Source organism: Anabrus simplex, chromosome 6 (assembly GCF_040414725.1).
Source record: "Anabrus simplex isolate iqAnaSimp1 chromosome 6, ASM4041472v1, whole genome shotgun sequence".
In the NCBI taxonomy this organism is placed as follows: Eukaryota; Metazoa; Arthropoda; class Insecta; order Orthoptera; family Tettigoniidae; genus Anabrus; species Anabrus simplex.
The window spans coordinates 9791844-9814388 of NC_090270.1; positions in this window are offsets into that span (position 1 = coordinate 9791844).

Below are 22545 nucleotides of genomic sequence, written 5' to 3' on the forward strand. Positions count from 1 at the left end.
TCTGATCCTGACAGCCTCTCTGTGGTCTGAAACCACACTGGTTTTCATCCAACTTCCTCTCAACGACTGATCGCACCCTCCCTTCCAAGATGCCTGTGAATACTTTGCCTGGTATACTAATCAATGAGATACCTCGATAGTTATTGCAATCCTTCCTGTTCCCTTGCTTATAGATAGGTGCAATTACTGCTTTTGTCCAATCTGAAGGTACCTTACCAACACTCCACGCTAATTTTACTACTCTATGAAGCCATTTCATCCCTGCCTTCCCACTATACTTCACCATTTCAGGTCTGATTTCATCTATTCCTGCTGCCTTATGACAATGGAGTTTATTTACTATCCTCTCCACTTCCTCAAGCATAATTTCACCAACATCATTTTCCTCCTCCCCATGAGCTTGACTGTTTGCAACACCACCATGATGATTTCCTTTTACATTAAGAAGATGTTCAAAATATTCCCTCCACCTCTCCAGTGATTCCCTGGGATCTATTGTGAGTTCACCTGAATTACTCAAAACACTGTTCATTTCCTTTTCCCCTCCCTTCCTAAGATTCTTTATTACTGTCCAGAAAGGTTTCCCTGCTGCTTGACCTAGCCTTTCCAGGTTATTACCAAAATCTTCCCATGACTTCTTTTTGGATTCAACAACTATTTGTTTCGCTCTGTTTCTTTCATCTACGTACAAATCCCTGTCTGCCTCGGCCCTTGTTTGGAGCCATTTCTGATAAGCCTTCTTTTTACGTTTACAGGCTGCTCTCACTTCATCATTCCACCAAGATGTTCGCCTTTTCCCATCTTTACACAGAGTTGTTCCTAGACATTCCCTTGCAGTTTCTACTACAGCATCCCTGTATGACACCCATTCACTTTCTATATCCTGAACCTGCTTACTGTCTACTGTTCGAAACTTCTCACTAATCATATCCATGTACTTCTGTCTAATTTCCTCGTCCTGGAGATTTTCTACCCTTATTCGTTTGCAGACAGATTTCACTTTCTCTACCCTAGGCCTAGAGATACTTAGTTCACCACAGATCAGATAGTGGTCTGTATCATCGAAAAATCCCCGAAAAACTCGTACATTCCTAAAAGATTTCCTGAATTCAAAGTCTGTTAAGATATAGTCTATTATGGATCTGGTGCCCCTAGCCTCCCATGTGTAGCGGTGAATAGCCTTATGCTTGAAGAATGTATTCGTAACAGCTAAACCCATACTAGCACAGAAGTCCAGCAAACGCTTCCCATTCCCATTAGCTTCCATATCTTCCCCACATTTACCAATCACCCTTTCGTATCCTTCAGTTCTATTCCCAACTCTCGCATTGAAATCGCCCATTAGCACTATTCTATCCTTGCTGTTGACCTTGACCACAATGTCACTCAATGCTTCATAAAACTTGTCAACTTCATCCTCATCTGCACCCTCACATGGTGAATACACAGACACAATCCTTGTCCTAATTCCTCCCACTGACAAATCTACCCACATCGTTCGCTCATTTACGTGCCTAACAGAATCTATGTTGCGTGCAATTGTATTCCTGATAAAGAGACCTACCCCAGACTCTGCCCTTCCCTTTCTAACACCCGTCAAGTACACTTTATAATCTCCTATCTCTTCCTCCTTATCTCCCCTTACCCGAATATCACTTACTCCTAGCACATCCAGATGCATCCTCTTTGCTGACTCAGCCAGTTCTACCTTCTTTCTTCCATAAGCCCCATTAATATTGATAGCTCCCCATCGAATTCCATTTCGTTCGCCTTACTGATGTTTTTTTCCTATAATAAATGGAAACTGTTTCTATGGTTATTTGTCCCTTGTGTAAACAAGAGAAAGAAATGCATAAAGAGATCAAAATAACTAAACAGAAAAATTTACCATCGAAGAGTGGGTGCTTTGAATGTATAAAGAAGAAACAAAAAGATTATAGAGAGGAACATTCTGAACATCTTAAGGAACTCGAACGTAACTGGAACCAAAAAAACAATTACTTGTCCAGTATGTAATGAAGACATTAAAAATGGTAGCAGATATAATCACAAATGTGGTCAACCAACAAAAGAAAAACGATGTTTAAACTGTACAAGCGAACATAGGTGTAGAGATTGTGCAAAGGCTTATTATGATAAATATCACTCGAAATTAACAGAGAAAGTTGAATGCATTTGTGGTAAGGTTCTCTCCAGATATAGTATGAGAAGCCATCTAAAACTACCTTATCATGAGAAAATTACCGCTTAAATTATGCTGAATATTCTTTTATTTTTCATTTTTTATTTTTTATTAAGAATATTTTTCCTATATAAATAGAAGGGGCGTAGTCTCTTTCACAAGAAAATATTATTCATAATTTTTTTCCTATATAAATGGACAACTTGAGAAATCTGTCAGTGAGAGATTTAAGAGAACTAGCTAGAACAAGAGGTCTTAGGAATTTTTCTCAATTAAGAAAAGCTGATCTAATTCAAAGACTTCAAAATCCCCTAGAGGTACCGCCAATTAACAATAATAACTTGAACAGTCTAAAAGTAACAGAGTTGAGAGCATTAGCAAGAGAAAATCGTATTAGGAATTATTCTACATTAAGAAAGGCTGATCTGATTCAAAGACTTCAAAATCTTATACAAGGAGAAGAATCTGTAAGCAATCCATTCCTCGAGTTTAGTAATGATATCTTTGAAAAACCAAGACCTCCAAGACAAAAGCGTGTTCCGAATATTAATTACTTTTGTCGGTTCGATGATGATTTATTTAGTAACAGTAGAGAGAGGCCACAAAAATTAAAAGATATATTTCCCTTCAGCAATAAACTGTTTAAGAAACCAAGAGATGAAAAGAAAGAGTCCAAGAGAGAAAGAACAGATATTTTTAACATTGTAGAGTCAAATCCAAGGTTTAACGAAAAGTATAAATCCTACGAAATTAATTACCGTTTTGAATTCAATAACAACGCAAATACCACTACAGATGTTAACGTAATTGAAGACACACTAACCAGAATGCTAAAGTTGGTTGCAAAGAGGACTAAACTACAGAGAGACGATATGGTGTGTATTGTGGCTAATAATCTATCTTTTAATAATCCCATCTCTACAGGACTTTAGAAATTTCACAGCTACAAGGAATCAGTTCACTCATTTTCCGAAAGAATAGCACAGATTTTAACTTCAAACGAAACTCTAGACTTTGCTGAAACTGGTTTCAGCATTCGAGTTATTTCCATGCCTCGAGGTGCTGGTGGTGGAAAGAAAATTATAAATTTAAGTCAAGATGTTAGAACAAAAATGTGTGTAACTCAGATCAACAATACTGATAATTTATGTTGTCCGAGGGCTGTTATTGTGGCTTTAACCTATCACACAAAAGTAATTCTTGACCGTGAATTAAGTGATAATGAAGTAACATATATTAGAAAAGGGAGAAAATTACAGGATCAACTTGCTGCAGAATTGTGTAACAGATTGGGTGACTTTAATGAAGAAGGGTTTACGTTGGCTGATATAAAAAATACAGAAGAGTTATTAAATATTCAAATCAACGTTGTATGCGCAGAAAATTTTTACTCGATTATTTACAGCGGTAGGGATAGTGAGACAAAAATATACCTATATAAAAATAAAAATCACTTCGATGTAATCAACAGTATGCAGGCTTTCTTGGGTTCTTCTTACTTCTGTCACAAATGTAAAAAGCCATACAATAATAAAAATAAACAAACGTGTAAAGGAGAAGAGGTAAAAACCAAATGTATATTGTGTTCTAGAGATGAACATGAAACGGAAGAGGATAAAATATATTGTCGCCTCTGTAATAGATATTGTTACAATCAAGAATGTTTAGATAACCATCAAAAAGTTTGTGACACGGTTTTGAAATGTACAGGATGTAATAAAATTATCTTCAGAAATCGAGAACATAAATGCGGATTCGAATGGTGTAGAAACTGTAAAGAAGAGGTAGAGATTAAAAATCACAAATGTTACATGCAGAGAAGAAAACAAAGAGGTGGAATATGCACGAGATTAATTGAAGAAGAAGAGGGTAAACCTTTGATGGCAAGAGGATGTCCTAATTGCAGTAAAGATGGCACGACTTTAACGAATGCTTTCGATAAGACAAAAATTGTAGAGCGTGTTCCATATTATTATTTCGAGTGCTCAGAATGCCATAAAATTTTAAAATGTGATAATATCTCTGAATTCAAGTGTTGCAAGGACAAAAAAGGCAGATACTTAAAACCTAAGAACGATTGTGACTATACCGAAAAGTATATGTGGTTTGATTACGAGGCCCAGCAAGAAACAGGTATTCATATACCTAATTTAATAATAGTTCCCAATTTCAGTGGTGATACAGTTTACCGATTCAAAACAAATGAAGAATTCTGTAAGTGGTTGATTTCTAAAGAGCACAAGGGTTATACATTTATAGCTCATTATGCTAAGGCTTACGATTCACAGTTTATTTTGAAATATTGCGTTGAAAATACAATCACACCTTACACTGTTTACACTGGAACGAAACTTATGCTTCTTGAAATTGAGAGTATCAGACTAAAAATTATTGACAGAAGTAATTTTGTACAAGGTGCTCTGAGTGCTTTTCCAAAAACATTTGGATTGAAAGAACTGAAAAAAGGATACCTCCCACACTTGTTTAATACTCAAGGAAATGAAAATTATATAGGTTCTATTCCAGATACAAAATATTACTGCATCGATACAATGAAGCCAAAAGACAGAGAAATGTTTTTGAAATGGCATAAGGAAAGAGTTGAAGAGAATTACGTATTCAACATGAAAAAAGAAATTAACGAATATTGTAATTCAAATGTTGATATTCTGCGAAGAGGCTGTCTAGAATTACGGAAACAATTTTTAGAAATTGTAAGTTAAATATTGATCCTTTTTGTTACCTCACCATAGCTGGAGTTTGTATGTCTATATATCGTTAAAAATATCTACAAGGAAATACAATCGCTGTACTGGATAAAGAACAAAATGAAAGATACAGTAAAGAATCTATTTCGTGGTTATCAAGTCATTACAAGAAAAATATTCAGCATGCTTTGAATGGTGGAGAAGTTAGAATTGCGGGCGCTAAAGTCGATGGTTTTGACAGAGAAAATAATACCGTTTATCACTTCCACGGATGCTTCTGGCACGGATGTCGAAGATGTTTTAAATCTGAAAGTACTAACAACAAAAATCACGAAACTATGAATGATTTGTATCAAAAAACATTAGAGCGAAGTAAAAAAATACGAGATGCTGGATACAACCTAATTGAGATTTGGGAATGCGAATGGAAAAATTCTCAATTGTATAAAACGATGAAAAAGAACAAAAAACTGCCTGAAATTATTGAACCTCTTAATCCAAGGGATGCTTTCTTTGGAGGAAGAACGAATGCCACAAAACTAAGAGTTACAGTTGATGGAGTTCATGAAAAAATAGAATACGTAGATGTTTGCAGTCTTTATCCAACTGCTCAGTATTATGAATACTATCCTGTCGGGCACCCAATAAAAATATATAAACGAGATTACTATGATCATACTTGGTACGGGTTAATAAAATGCAGAGTTACAGCACCAAGAAAATTATATCACCCTGTTCTTCCTGCAAAAATCAAAATTGACAAGAATGAAAAATTATTATTTCCTCTATGATACAAGTGTGTAGAGGAACAAATACAAAGTTGTAACCATACCGAAATAGAAAGAAGTTTTATAGGCACATGGACAACAGATGAAGTCAACATGGCTATAGAAAAGGGATATAAAATACTAAATATATATGAAGTCTGGCATTTTGAAAAGAAGAGCAACACATTATTTAGGGGGTATGTGAAAGATTTTATGAAAATCAAACTGGAAACAAGTCCTTGGAATGATGATTTCGAAAGCAAGGAACACTATGTACAGGATGTTAAGGAAAAATTAGATATTAATCTAGATTTAGACAATATTGGAGAAAATCCAGGAAAACGTAATGTTTCAAAAACATGCTTAAATTCTTTATGGGGTAAGTTTGGTCAGAGACAAAATATGAGTAAAACTGAATACGTAACTACGCTAGATAGATTCTATGAAATTCTTCTAGACGACAGGTTAGAGAAAATAGATGTGAATTATCTCAATGACGATGTGGTTCAAATGAAGTACAGCTTTAAAGATAGAAAATAATACTGCAACAAACGTCTTTATTGCTGCTTTTACTACTTCAAACGCAAGACTACGCTTATATCACATGCTTGAAAAATTGGGGGATGCTGTGATATATTTCGATACGGATTCAATAGTGTATAAACATAATGGTTTAAATACTATAGAAACAGGTTGTAAGGGCTTCACTCTAAATTGGAGAAATTTACAACGTCTGAATGGTGAAGCTATGGTAAGGATTATTGAAAGCGAGGTAAGGGAAAATATACCATTACACTACAATCAAATATCCAGAGACGCTATAACTAAAAATTTAGTAAATAAGGACGTAACCAAACAATTTTCATTTGCGTACGATAAAAGAGTAGTTCTTCATAATTATGATACCGATCCATATGGTTATTAACACGTAGAAAACATAGACTAGATGTACTCTTATAATTATATATAGGCAAAACATGCACACAGACTTACGAGCAGTTATGCTACGCCAGAGGTCTTTCATTCACACAGACTTAGAGGCATTTACAGCCATGCTAGAGGTCTTTACATTTAGGCTTGCGAGTGTTTACCACTACGTCAGAGGCCGCATACACACGGACTTAGAGGCATTTATAGCCATGCCAGAGGTCTTTAAACACACAGGCTTACGGAATTATATAGTCACGTCAGAGGCCGCATACACACAGACTTAGAGGCATTTATAGCCATGCCAGAGGTCTTTACATTCAGGCTTGCGAGTGTTTACCACTACGTCAGAGGCCTTCATTCATACATCAAAACTCCTAACTTAGGAGAAACCCTGGGGACTTTTCGAAGCCAGCGCTGGTTTTCTAATTTTTCCTCGATCTAACCCCAGGGTTTTTTATTCGCTCCTTTATACTTCTTTCACTCCTTCTCCTTCTCTCTTTCCTTTCTCCTTCTCTTTACTTCCTGGAGCGGCCAACTCCTCCGAAGTCATCTCTCAGCATTGTAAACGCTGGAGAGCCTTCAAACAACAATACACTCTCACCTCATCTAACATCTGAGCTAACGTGGCAGACAAAGATTCTCGTTCTGGTAGGGATATATATATATGAACTTAATGTTGAATAAATCTTAAAAATTCTTTCCAATAGTTGTACTCGAACTGTAGTCTTTGCTGTTATCAGTTGCACACGTTACTCACTGCGCCACGATGACTTGATGAGTGAAGGCCAGATTAACTGGTTATATGTGTTACGTTACATCATGCTCACTTCTAAATTGTTCTATTAGCAGACGCTAGAGTGCTCTTAAAATAGTCTTGTCTAAGTGTTATTATCGTTTGCCGCTAGAGTGTAGTACGAATGCATTAGCAAATAGTACTTGTCAGTAGCTAAAAGTTGGCAGCACATGCGGAAAAACAAGATTACACACCGCTGTGCGATTACGTCACCGGAACAGTGTAGATGACATTGAAGAATGATTAATACCGCAAGCATTAATTACATTGAGGAAATGACCTTGTTACCTTCAACAAGATAGAACGTTGCTCCGGAAGGTCGTTTCAACAGAGAACGAGTATGAATGAGTACTGTCAAATAATAATAATAATAATAATAATAATAATAATAATAATAATAATAATAATAATAATAATAATAATAATAATAATAATAATAATAATAATAATCTTAAATATTTGTTATTTTATATTTTTTCGAGGGCACACTTAGGACAAATTATAGGTATTTAAACAGTTTTTTCACAATTTTAGGTATTTAAACAATTTTTTCGTTGGGGCGCGTATGGGACAAAAAGAAAAATAATAAAAATAGTGTTATTTTTTTCGTGGGCTTATTGAGGACAATAGGACAAAATTATGTGTTAGGACAAATAGGAAAAAAATTATGGGTATTTTATATTTTTTCCGAGGACCAAACTTAGTTTAAATTATAGGTATTTAAACAGTTTTTTCGTCAGGACCCAGTTAGAATAATAGGAAAAAATAATAAAAATAGTGTTAAATAACTGTTATTTATATTTTTTTCGTGGGGCCCATTGAAGACAATAGGAAAAAAATTATGTGTTGTAAATCGGCATGCCGGTGAATGCCGGAATTGTCCTGGATGGGCCCCTATACTACTGTGGTGGTGAAAACGTTTCCTGTCAGTTCTGCAGCTAACCAGGTCACCGCCAAACTGTCATAAATGGTCAGGCCCCAAAAAGATAGTCAGATTCTTGGGACCTGTCACCGTTGAACTACAGGACCTGAAAAGTAACAAATTTAGTAAGTCTCACGTGTCTTTGTTGAAAGTTTATCATCCACGGAGGCAATAATACTTCATTAATTTGCCATATTATGTTTAATACTTGTACATGTTCTTTGCTTGTAGCGAAATTGGCAATCTTCTGAAATTCCTTTTCTTTCAGGGATAATATTGATGAAAACGAGAGACCGGAAAGGAAAAATAATAATCGGATGTCGTGAATTGGAGATGAGACGAAATGAATGCAGATTCCGTGGAGAGGGGAGGACTCCCAATCTCACTTTCGCTCAGCTATTCCGACCATCGCTGGTGGAGACATTAAATAAATTGGGTAAAAAGAAGGGATAAAAAAGGGGGAAGAGAGACTGATTAATTCAGCATGTTATTGTTAATCAAGAAAATACTGAACCTCAACATGCGATGAACTGGATTTCATGATACCTTGTTGTGTACATAGCTCGTAACTGTATCGGTCTTGTGTGTTTCATTTTGTTGTAGTTAGGATGTAAGATTCTTTAGGTTTAGATGTGTGCACACTCTAGTTATAAGGTTTGAGTCTCATTTTAAAATGTGTCTCTTGGCTGATCACCAAAGGAAGACGCATTTTAAAACGGGGCTGTGGGATGATGAAACATGCTCGTGTAGCATGTTCATAAAATGTAGGTTTATCTGTGATTGCTAAGAGCTTGCATTAGCTCTCGTTTGACTTCACTAAACTGGCTATTAACTATTTCCCATACTGTACCGCAGAGGGCAGCGCCCTTGCTTTGTAAACGGATGGTCCTTCCTTCCGCGAGTCTTTGACTTTTATCTCCTTGACATAATGTCTTTGTTGTTGTTATGACCTGAAGGAAAAAAAGAAAGATGGAGTCGCCTCTACTCGGAGTAGCATTTTTGAATTATCGATGGGTTTTTATCAGGTTTAAACTCTGCCTGTATTCATATTCTGATTTTTAATTGATCAGCTTCAACCTCAGGTAATGTGAGCTGTGTTTTCACTTTTATTTTATGTTTATCTTGTGGCTGTTTCAAGTGCCTTGTAATCGCGACTGACTGATATACGTCTTTGCCCCGCGATATGAATGGGTGTGTGTTTGCGGGCATTATTGTGGTGGTGGTGACGAGGTAACTGGGTCTCTACGAGAATTGTCATTATGTGCACGACATTATACTTCTTTATTGCCACCAAATGTTAGTAGGCTCTGGGTGTCGACACGGAGATACGTCGTACCCAGCGCCTGTGTTGGTGGGCTTGTACGTGGGCCGTGGGTCCATATCGTCCTGCTTATAACATATTTGCAGTGTGCACGTTTCTACGTCGTGTGTGGGAACTTACTTATGGCCAGGTGAGTCATACTACATGTGTTTACGATCTGTTATGAAAAAAGGTTATTGACCCTATTGTTGCCCGACATCGACAATGCCTGAATGTTAGTGTGTATGTGTGAGAGCGAGCGAGGGGCTGAAAGGATGTCGTATCGGTTAGTTAATTTATGTTCCCTTTTATTTATTCCTCGTACACTTGTTTTTTCACTTCGAGTGCGGCGTTTATTATTTTTGTCTTGGTCTGTTTTGTGACCGTTTTGCTCGTTCTTATGGCCGCCATTTTTGTTTCATTTTAATTCGGGTGATGCGCACACCCACTTTACTTTCTTTGCCTTTTGTGTGCTCTTTGGTACTGAGATGCTGCACTTCTGGCCATCTCGATACCTACATTGCCTTCGTGTAATTATTGTTCGCTCTACTCCGAGAGGCTGCGGTGATCTTTTATCCTTGTGGGTCATTGTTGATGCTGTAATAATGAAGGAGGCTTGAGTAACGTTTGGTAAGTAAATGTGCACTACTTCGCGGAAAGAAATGACCAATATAAGTCCGTGAGGATCTTTTCCGTCAATGATTTTTCAATGTGTTGTGAATATATATATATATATATATATTAAGCAGTGAGCACGTCGTAAGGTATTGTTTATCCATATGTTTATGGTATGTTGTGCTCGAACGGTTACGATGCTAGCTTCTACTAACCTGAAGGACAAAAGCACGTATGTAATTTTGTTTTCATTTTTCTTTGGTGGCTTCTTTCCTTGCATTTACGTTTTACCTTAATAAACCCTCATTTAATTTTATTTGATTTTTATCGCTGGTAGTTAGTCTCTTTTTCCTTGTCATGAATTATTATTATTATGATATTATTATTATTATTATTAATCAACGTCTTCAGTTCGAGGCTGTTATCTGCCTCTCCTGATCGGAGTCCACGTCCTCGAATCTCCCGTCGTGTTTTTACGTATTGGGTTCGGTGAGTAGTATAATAGGGGGATTCAGCGGCCGCCTCCACCGCAATGCTCCCAGTGGCCCCCTCCGCCTCCGCCTCACGGGTGGCCCTCCCAGTAGCCCCCTCCGCCTCCGCCTCTCGGGTGGCCCTCCCAGTGGCCCCCTCCGCCTCCGCCTCACGGGTGGCCCTCCCAGAGGCCTCCTCCGCCTCCCGCGGGAAATTTGAATTGGTAAACAAAGCCACGTGCTTTTTGACAGCTGTCATCGACAACAACGCATCGCTAACCTCAGTACTGCCATCCTGACGGGCCTAAACCTCAGTAGTGCCAACTTAACCTCACTAGCGTGAGGTAAACAAAGCCACGTGTTTTTTGACAGCCACGTGCTTTTTGACAGATTTGTAAACAAAGCCACGTGCTTTTTGACGGACAACAACGCATCGCTAACCTCAGTACTACCATCTTGACGGGAATGAACCTCAGTAGTGCCAACTTAACCTAACTAGTGCGAGGTAAACAAAGCCACGTGTTTTTTTGACAGCTGTTATCCGCCATCTTTAATCAACAGAGCACCGTGCTGCTATCATGCGGGCAATTTCATCACCTGTCATCCGCCATCTTTAATCCACAGAACACCGTGCTGCCCTCTTTATGGCTACTACCTTAAGCACGCAGTAGCGGGCAATTTGAAAAGTTCTGCTAGCTATCATCCACCATCTTTAATCAAGAGAGCACCGTGCTGCCATCTTTAGCTAGATACCTTTGAAATGTGGTGGCGGCAAATTCCACGTGCTCTTGTTTGGAAACAAACTCACATGCTTTTTTGACAGCTACCATCCGCCATCTTTAATCAACAGAGCATAATGCTGCCCTCTTTAGTTTGAAATGTGGTGGCGGCAAATTCTACGTGCTCTTGTTTGGTAAACATAGCCACGTGCTTTTTTGACAGCTGTCATCCGCCATCTTTAATCCAGAGAGCACCGTGCTGCCCTCTTTATCGTAGTAGATGTAAATTCGTCACCTGTCATCCGCAGTGCTGCCATCTTTAGCTAGATACCTTTGAAATGTGGTGGTGGATAATTTAAAAAGAGAAATTCTACAGCAGCCCTCTCTCGACGCTAATTGCATAAGATGGCGGCTTTACATGACTCCTTAAGGGTGCTTACGCAAGATGGCTGCTATACACAGGTTCTTCTGAGACGCCCTTGGGATGCTTGCTCAAGATGGCAGTTATACATGGCTCCTTATGAGATTCCCTAGGGATGCTTGCTCAAGATAGCGACTGCTCTTATGGGACGGCTTAAGTGTCCTTGCACAAGATGGCTTGAGACACCCTAAGGATGCTTGCGCAAGATGGCGGACACAAGATGGCGGCTATACACGTCTCTTTATGAGACGCCTTAAGGGTGCTTGCGCAAGATGGCTGCTGCTCTTAGCTTAGAGGCTAACGTGTCGTGCTAGTTCGATTCATTAAATTTGGGGCTTAAATGCATAATGTTAAATATCTCGAAAACGGTGCATCGTAGAGCAAAACGGACAAAATTTTTCTACCCAATACCTCGGTTCGCAGTATGGGGAACAAGTAAAACATAGTCTAATGATGAGATCAACGGTTCGGTTCCTACTTAGGCCCTTTGGCATTCGCTCTGTTTTAGCTTGTATTGAAGCAAGTATTCGTAACATGATCAGGTTTAGCTATGGTAGAGAGTATAACGTGCCGTGCAGGTTCGATTCATTAAATTTGGGGCTTAAATGCAAAATGTTAAATATCTCGAAAACCTAGGTTTGCAGTATCAGGAACAAGAAAAAACATAGTCTAATGATGAGATCGACGGTTCGATCCCTACTTAGGCCCTTTGGCATTGGCAGCTATCTATTTCTACAAGATGATGGCTGCTCTTATGAGACACAAGATAGCTTGAGACGTCCTAGGGATGCTTACGCAAGATGGCGGACACAAAATGGTGACTATACATAGCTCCTTATGAGACAGCCTAGGGGTGCTCGCACAAGATGGCAGCTACTCTTATGAAGAAAGCTAGCTTAGAGGCTACTGCGCGAGATAACAGCTGCTGTTATGCATGTGGTGGAGGGCAATTTGAAATTCTATGTGCTTAATCAACAGAGCACCCTGCTGCCCTCTTTAGCTGAAATGTGGTGGTGGATAATTTGAAAAATTCTTTTGACAGCTATCATCTTTAAACAATGGCGACTATACATAGGCTGTTAAGGCCTTATCATTCTCCTCCTCCTCCTCCTCCTCCTCCTCCTCCTCCTTCTCTACCTCCTCCTCCGCCTCTTATGTCAAGGCATAGCTTTATATCGAACAAGTTTAAACCTGCATCGCGAAGGCAAGCGTGTGCAGCGATAACATTATTGTGCATGTTTAGACTTTCGAAACATAAGAAGAGTAGAATCAAACGCTGTACTCGATACGACATGTGATCAGAACATTGATTGATGAGTTCAGAAAACAAAATAAGTGATCAAGACTAGAATCGAACACTGTACTCATGTGTTTAGAATATGTCAGGGGATACCCTTGTTCTAAGAAGATCAGATTGAAACATAACAAGACTAGAATAGAACACTGTAATTGATGTTGTTAACTTCAACATGTGATCAGAACATTGATTGATGTGTTCAGAACACAAAATAAGTGATCATGACTAGAATCGAACACTGTACTCGATACAACATGTGATCAGAACATTGATCGATGTGTTCAGAACACAAAATAAGTGATCAAGACTAGAATCGAACACTGTACTCAATACAACATGTGTTTAGAACATATTAGGTGGTACCCTTGTTCTAAGAAGATCAGAATGAAACATAACAAGACTAGAATCGAACACTGTAATCGATGTTGTTAACCTCAACATATGATCAGAACATTGTTTGATGTGTTCAGAGCAAAAGTACAATTTTGATGATTTGCTTAGTGTAAAATCAAAAAACTATGGAAACACACTGTCCACATATCGCATGGCTAACTCGCTCAGTAAGCAATATTGCAAAACTACAACTTCAATGATTTGCCTAGTGTAAAACATCAAAAACACACTGTACCCATACTGCGCAGCTAACTCGCTCGGTAAACGATATAGCCAAAGTATAACTTCAAATTATTTACCATCCATCATTCGTCTTGTGTGAAAATCAGTCGAACAAGTTATCGCATAAACATGTAACATGAAATATCAGTCAATCTGTTGACATGGGTTACAAGCATGTAGCTTATGCGGGAAATAAAATTAAACAGAACGCTAGTGCTATAAGAAATACTCTGCTTACATTTAAGTCCCTAGCTGTTGAACAAGTTATTACATAAATATGTAACATGAAATATCGGTTCGGAAACATATTGCTTCAATCTGTTGGCATAGATTACAAGCATGTAGCTTATGCAGGCGAGGGCTGCAATGCAAAATTCTAAGCCGAAAAAAAATCGTGATAGGGTATGGAACCCTGGGGTTACATCTTATCAGAAGGGCAAAAAGGATGAAAGGACTCTTCCTCCTCCGTACCGCACATTCCTTGTAGGGCTAATTGGCTGAAGGGCTAATGGGCAAAAGGGCTAATGGGCTAAAGGGCTAAAGGAGCAACAACCTCATCGATCGCTATCAGCAAGAACGCTTGTACTTTGTTAAGTGTAGAAAATTAATCTTTATTGGTAAATGGTTTTATGTTCAGAACAAGGAATGGAACCTAGGGGTTTCGTCTTACCTAATAAAATCCCTGAGGTGCGATGAGTTACGTTTTTCTAACTAGTGTTTGGAACACTGAACTTTTCAAGATGACAAGAGTGAGGTTAACAATGTTCCGTTGTTGAATTTTAAATTCCGCGCTATAACATGCATAAGGTGGCAGCCTTGAGGTTTACCGCCATAAAGATGACAGCAGTGAGGTTAGCGACGCTCTATTGTCCTTCAAAGTGAGGTTAGGGTTCGTCAAGAAGACAGCTGTCAAAAAAGCACGTGGCTATGTTTACCAAACAAGAGCACGTGGTCGTGACGTCACGGTCACGTAGTATGCTGCCTCAGCATGCAAAGTTCAATGTCTACACCTACGTAGTAAACATTCTGCTATGTTCACAAGATCTTTTACACATAACTATTCTTTGTGCTTTAAGTTCATGCACATAGGCTATGCTAAGATAGCAGCACAAACACATGCGAACTTTGTACATTCTAATGGAATAAGGTTAGTACTGCGTGCATCATGGATACATGATGTGTACACGCATTTAAACATGGCTATACTTAATGCTGCTGCTTTGTTTACAAGATTTTTATACATTGCTATTCTTTATGCTTTAAGTTCGCGCACACACAAGCGATAGTCGTACGCTCTGGCAGCAGAAGTTTAGTACGATATTCGATACATACATTATCGATAGGTGATATGTACACGCTTTAGAACATAGCTCTTCTTTCTGCTTTAAGTTCGAGCACATGGGTTAGGGATACACACAAGCGATTGCTACATGCTCTAGCGGAAGAAGTCTAGTATGATAGTCGATGCATGTAAAGTCGATAGGTTATGCTAAGATAGCAGCACACTTACACGATTTTAGCACAATCTAGTGGAAAAAGTTTAGTATGATAGTCGTTTCGTGCAAAATCATTAGGTAATGTGTACGAGCTTTGAAACAAGGCTATTCTTTGTACTTTAATTCATGCGTACATGTTATGCTAAGATAGCAGCACAATCTAGCGCAAAAGGTTTAGTACGATATTTGATGCATGCAAAATCGATAGGTGACGTGTACACGCTTTAAAACATGGTTATTCTTCGTACTTCAAGTTCATGCGTATAGGTTAGGCTAGGATAGCAGCACAGTCTAGCGTAAGAAGTTTAGTACGAGAGTCGATAAATGCAAAATCGATAGGTGATGTGTACACGCTTTGAGACATAGCTATTCTTTGTACTTTAAGTTCATGCGTCTTAGTTATGCTAAGATAGCAGCACAATCTACATGAAGAAGTTTTGTACGAGAGTCGATACATGCAAAATCGATAGTTGATGCGTACACGCTTTGAAACATGACTATTCATTGTACTTTAAGTTCATGGGTATAGGTTATGCTAAGATAGCAGCACAATCTAGCGGAAGAAATTTAGTACGATATTTGATGCATGCAAAATCAATAAGTAATGTGTACACGCTTTGAAAGACTATTCTTCGTACTTTAAGTTCATCTGTATAAGTTATGCTAAGATAGCAGCACAATCTAGCGGAAGAAGTTTAGTACGATATTTGTGTCATGCAAAATCGATAGGTGATGTGTACACACTTTGAAACATGGCTATTCTTTTTACTTTAACGTCATGCGTATAGGTTATGCTAAGATAGCAGCACAATCTAGCGGATGGAGTTTAGTACGAGAATCAATGCATGCAAAATCGATAGGTAATGTGTACGCGCTTTGAAACATGGCGATTCTTTGTACTTTAAAGGTCATGTGTATAAGTTATGCTAAGATACTAGCACTATCTAGCGGAAGAAGTTCAATACGAGATTTGATGAATGCAAAATCAATAAGTAATGTGTACACGCTTTGAAACATGGCTATTCTTTGTACATTAAGTTCATGGGTATAGGTTATGCTAAGATAGCAGCACAACCTAGCGGAAGAAGTTTAGTACGATATTTGTTGCATGCAAAGTCGATAGGTGACGTGTACACGCTTTGAAACATGGCTATTCTTTGTACCTTAAGGTCATGCGTATAGGTTATGCTAAGATAGCAGCACAATCTAGCGGGAGAAGTTTAGTACGAGAGTCGATGCTTGCAAAATCGATAGGTATTGTGTACACGCTTTGAAACATAGCTATTCTTTGTACTTTAAGTTCATGCGTCTTAGTTATGCTAAGATAGCAGCACAATCTACCTGCAGAAGTTTAGTACGAGACTCGATACATGCAAATTCGATAGTTGGTGTGTACACGCTTTGAAACATGACTATTCATTGTACTTTAAGTTCATGGGTATAGGTTATGCCAAGGTAGCAGCACAATCTAGCGGAAGACGTTCAGTACGAGATTCGATGCATGCAAAATCAATAAGTAATGTGTACACGCTTTGAAACATGGCTATTCTTTGTACTTTAAGTTCATGGGTATAGGTTATGCTAAGATAGCAGCACAACCTAGCGGAAGAAGTTTAGTACGATATTTGTTGCATGCAAAGTCGATAGGTAATGTGTACACGCTTTGAAACATGGCTATTCTTTGTACCTTAAGGTCATGCGTATAGGTTATGCTAAGATAGCAGCACAATCTAGCGGTAGAAGTTTAGTACGAGAGTCGATGCATGTAAAATCGATAGGTAATGTGTACACGCTTTGAAACATGGCTATGCATTGTACTTTAATTTTATGGGTATAGGTTATGCTAAGATAGCAGCACGATCTAGCGGATGAAGTTTAGTTCGATGGTCGATGCATGTAAAATCGATAGGCGATGTGTACACTCTTTGAAAGATGGCTATTCATTGTACTTTAATTTTATGGGTATAGGTTATGCTAGGATAGCAGCACGAACTATCGGATGAAGTTTAGTTCGATGGTCGATGCATGTAAAATCGATAGGTGATGTGTACACGCTTTGAAACATGGCAATTCATTCTGCTGCTCTGTTCCTAAGACTTTTAAGCATAGCTATTCCTAATGCTGCTCTTAGCGACATCGAGCTAAGGATTGATTACGTGACCGTGACGTCACGACCACGTGCTCTTGTTTGGTAAACATAGCCACGTGCTTTTTTGACAGCTGTCTTCTTGACGAACCCTAACCTCACCTTGAAGGACAATAGAGCGTCGCTAACCTCACTGCTGCCATCTTTACGGCGGTAAACCTCAAGGCTGCCACTTATGCATGTTATAGCGCGGAATTTAAAATCCAACAACGGAACATTGTTAACCTCACTCTTGTCATCTTGAAAAGTCCAGTGTTCCAAACACTAGTTAGAAAAACGTAACTCATCGCACCTCAGGGATTTTATTAGGTAAGACGAAACCCCTAGGTTCCATTCCTTGTTCTGAACATAAAACCATTTACCAATAAAGATTAATTTTCTACACTTAACAAAGTACAAGCGTTCTTGCTGATAGCGATCGATGAGGTTGTTGCTCCTTTAGCCCTTTAGCCCATTAGCCCTTTAGCCCATTAGCCCTTTTGCCCATTAGCCCTTCAGCCAATTAGCCCTACAAGGAATGTGCGGTAAGGAGGAGGAAGAGTCCTTTCATCCTTTTTGCCCTTCTGATAAGATGTAACCCCTGGGTTCCATACCCTATCACGATTTTTTTTTTTGGCTTAGCATTTTGCATAGCAGCCCTCGCCTGCATAAGCTACATGCTTGTAATCTATGCCAACAGATTGAAACAATATGTTTCCGAACCGATATTTCATGTTACATATTTATGTAATAACTTGTTCAACAGCTAGGGACTTAAATGTAAGCAGAGTATTTCTTATAGCACTAGCGTTCTGTTTAATTTTACTTCCCGCTTAAGCTACATGCTTGTAACCCATGTCAACAGATTGACTGATATTTCATGTTACATGTTTATGCGATAACTTGTTCGACTGATTTTCACACAAGACGAATGATGGAAGGTAAATAATTTGAAGTTATACTTTGGCTATATCGTTTACCGAGCGAGTTAGCTGCGCAGTATGGGTACAGTGTGTTTTTGATGTTTTACACTAGGCAAATCATTGAAGTTGTAGTTTTGCAATATTGCTTACTGAGCGAGTTAGCCATGCGATATGTGCACAGTGTGTTTCCATAGTTTTTTGATTTTTCACTAAGCAAATCATCAAAATTGTACTTTTGCTCTGAACACATCAAACAATGTTCTGATCATATGTTGAGGTTAACAACATCGATTACAGTGTTCGATTCTAGTCTTGTTATGTTTCATTCTGATCTTCTTAGAACAAGGGTACCACCTAATATGTTCTAAACACGTGTTGTATTGAGTACAGTGTTCGATTCTAGTCTTGATCACTTATTTTGTGTTCTGAACACATCGATCAATGTTCTGATCACATGTTGTATCGAGTACAGTGTTCGATTCTAGTCATGATCACTTATTTTGTGTTCTGAACACATCAATCAATGTTCTGATCATATGTTGAAGTTAACAACATCAATTATAGTGTTCTATTCTAGTCTTGTTATGTTTCAATCTGATCTTCTTAGAACAAGGGTATCCCCTGACATATTCTAAACACATGAGTACAGTGTTCGATTCTAGTCTTGATCACTTATTTTGTTTTCTGAACTCATCAATCAATGTTCTGATCACATGTCGTATCGAGTACAGCGTTTGATTCTACTCTTCTTATGTTTCGAAAGTCTAAACATGCACAATAATGTTATCGCTGCACACGCTTGCCTTCGCGATGCAGGTTTAAACTTGTTCGATATAAAGCTATGCCTTGACATAAGAGGCGGAGGAGAAGGTAGAGAAGGAGGAGGAGGAGGAGGAGGAGGAGGATTAGGAGAATGATAAGGCCTTAACAGCCTATGTATAGTCGCTATTGTTTAAAGATGATAGCTGTCAAAAGAATTTTTCAAATTATCCACCACCACATTTCAGCTAAAGAGGGCAGCAGGGTGCTCTGTTGATTAAGCACATAGAATTTCAAATTTCCCTCCACCACATGCATAACAGCAGCTGTTATCTCGCGCAGTAGCCTCTAAGCTAGCTTTCTTCATAAGAGTAGCTGCCATCTTATGCGAGCACCCCTAGGCTGTCTCATAAGGAGCTATGTATAGTCACCATTTTGTGTCCGCCATCTTGCGTAAGCATCCCTAGGACGTCTCAAGCTATCTTGTGTCTCATAAGAGCAGCCACCATCTTGTAGAAATAGAGAGCTGCCAATGCCAAAGGGCCTAAGTAGGGATCGAACCGTCGATCTTATCATTAGACTATGTTTTTTTCTTGTTCCTGATACTGCAAACCTAGGTATCAGGTTTTGCTCTACGATGCACCGTTTTCGAGATATTTAACATTTTGCATTTAAGCCCCAAATTTAATGAATCGAACCTGCACGGCACGTTATACTCTCTACCATAGCTAAACCTGATCATGTTACGAATACTTGCTTCAATACAAGCTAAAACAGAGCGAATGCCAAAGGGCCTAAGTAGGAACCGAACCGTTGATCTCATCATTAGACTATGTTTTACTTGTTCCCCATACTGCGAACCGAGGTATTGGGTAGAAAAATTTTGTCCGTTTTGCTCTACGATGCACCGTTTTCGAGATATTTAACATTATGCATTTAAGCCCCAAATTTAATGAATCGAACTAGCACGACACGTTAGCCTCTAAGCTAAGAGCAGCAGCCATCTTGCGCAAGCACCCTTAAGGCGTCTCATAAGGAGACGTGTATAGCCGCCATCTTGTGTCCACCATCTTGCGCAAGCATCCTTAGGGTGTCTCAAGCCATCTTGTGCAAGGACACTTAAGCCGTCCCATAAGAGCAGTCGCTATCTTGAGCAAGCATCCCTAGGGAATCTCATAAGGAGCCATGTATAACTGCCATCTTGAGCAAGCATCCCAAGGGAGTCTCAGAAGAACCTGTGTATAGCAGCCATCTTGCGTAAGCACCCTTAAGGAGTCATGTATAGCCGCCATCTTATGCAATTAGCGTCGAGAGAGGGCTGCTGTAGAATTTCTCTTTTTAAATTATCCACCACCACATTTCAAAGGTATCTAGCTAAAGATGGCAGCACTGCGGATGACAGGTGACGAATTTACATCTACTACGATAAAGAGGGCAGCACGGTGCTCTCTGGATTAAAGATGGCGGATGACAGCTGTCAAAAAAGCACGTGGCTATGTTTACCAAACAAGAGCACGTAGAATTTGCCGCCACCACATTTCAAACTAAAGAGGGCAGCATTATGCTCTGTTGATTAAAGATGGCGGATGGTAGCTGTCAAAAAAGCATGTGAGTTTGTTTCCAAACAAGAGCACGTGGAATTTGCCGCCACCACATTTCAAAGGTATCTAGCTAAAGATGGCAGCACGGTGCTCTCTTGATTAAAGATGGTGGATGATAGCTAGCAGAACTTTTCAAATTGCCCGCTACTACGTGCTTAAGGTAGTAGCCATAAAGAGGGCAGCACGGTGTTCTGTGGATTAAAGATGGCGGATGACAGCTGTCAAAAAAACACGTGGCTTTGTTTACCTCGCACTAGTTAGGTTAATTTGGCACTACTGAAGTTTATTCCCGTCAAGATGGTAGTACTGAGGTTAGCGATGCGTTGTTGTCCGTCAAAAAGCACGTGGCTTTGTTTACAAATCTGTCAAAAAGCACGTGTCTGTCAAAAAACACGTGGCTTTGTTTACCTCACACTAGTGAGGTTAAGTTGGCACTACTGAGGTTTAGGCCCGTCATGGTGGCAGTACTGAGTTTAGCGATGCGTTGTTGTCGATGACAGCTGTCAAAAAGCACGTGGCTTTGTTTACCAATTCAAATTTCCCGCGGGAGGCGGAGGAGGCCTCTGGGAGGGCCACCCGTGAGGCGGAGGCGGAGGGGGCCACTGGGAGGGCCACCCGTGAGGCGGAGGCGGAGGGGGCCACTGGGAGCATTGCGGCGGAGGCGGCCGCCGAATCCCCCTATTATACTACTTCGGTGCAACACTATAGAGGAAGGGTGGAGAGTCATAAAAAATGAAGTCAGTAGGGCTGCTGAAGAAATGTTAGGAAGGAAGAAAAGATCAACTAAGAATCAGCAGATAACTCAGGAGATACCAGACCTGATTGATGAACGACGAAAATACAAGAATGCTAGAAACGAAGAGGGCAGAAAAGAATACAGGAGATTAAAGAATCAAGTGGATAGAAAGTGCAAGATAGCTAAGAAAAAATGGCTGAAGGAGAAGTGCAAGGATGTCGAAGGTTGTATGGTCCTGGGAAAGGTAGATGCTGCATACAGGAAAATCAAGGAAACCTTTGGAGAAAGGAAATCTAGGTGCATGAATATTAAGAGCTCAGATGGAAAGCAACTTCTAGGGAAATAAGACAAAGCAGAAAGATGGCAGGACCGTATCCAACAGTTGTATCAAGGCAACGATGTAGTTAATTTGGTTCTGGAACAAGAAGAGGCTGTTTATGTTGATGAAATCGGTGACCCAATTCTGACGTCAGAGTTTGACAGAGCTGTGAGTGACCTAAATAGGAACAAGGCACCTGGAATTGATGATATTCCCTCTGAATTACCGACTGCCTTAGGAGAAACCAGCATGGCAAGGTTATTTCATTTAGTGTGCAGGATGTATGAGACAGGACAAGTCCCATCTGATTTTCGGCAGAATGTTGTTATACCTATTCCCAAGAAAGCCGGTGCTGACAGGTGTGAAAACTACCGCACCATTAGTTTAGCATCTCATGCCTGCAAAATTTTAACACGTATTATTTACAGAAGAATGGAAAAACAAGTTGAAGCTGAGTTGGGAGAAGATCAATTTGGCTTCAGAAGAAATGTAGGAACACGTGAAGCAATCCTGACTTTACGTCTGATCTTAGAAGATCGAATCAAGAAGGACAAGCCCACGTACATGGCATTCGTAGATCTAGAAAAGGCATTCGATAATGTTAATTGGACCAAGCTATTTATCATTCTGAAGATGATAGTGATCAGATACCGAGAACGAAGAATTATCTACAATCTGTATAAAAATCAGTCTGCAGTCATAAGAATCGAGGGCTTTGAAAAAGAAGCAGCAATCCAGAAAGGAGTGAGGCAAGGCTGCAGTTTGTCCCCTCTCGTTTTCAATGTTTACATAGAACAGGCAGTAAAGGAAATCAAAGAGAAATTTGGAAAGGGAATCACAGTCCAAG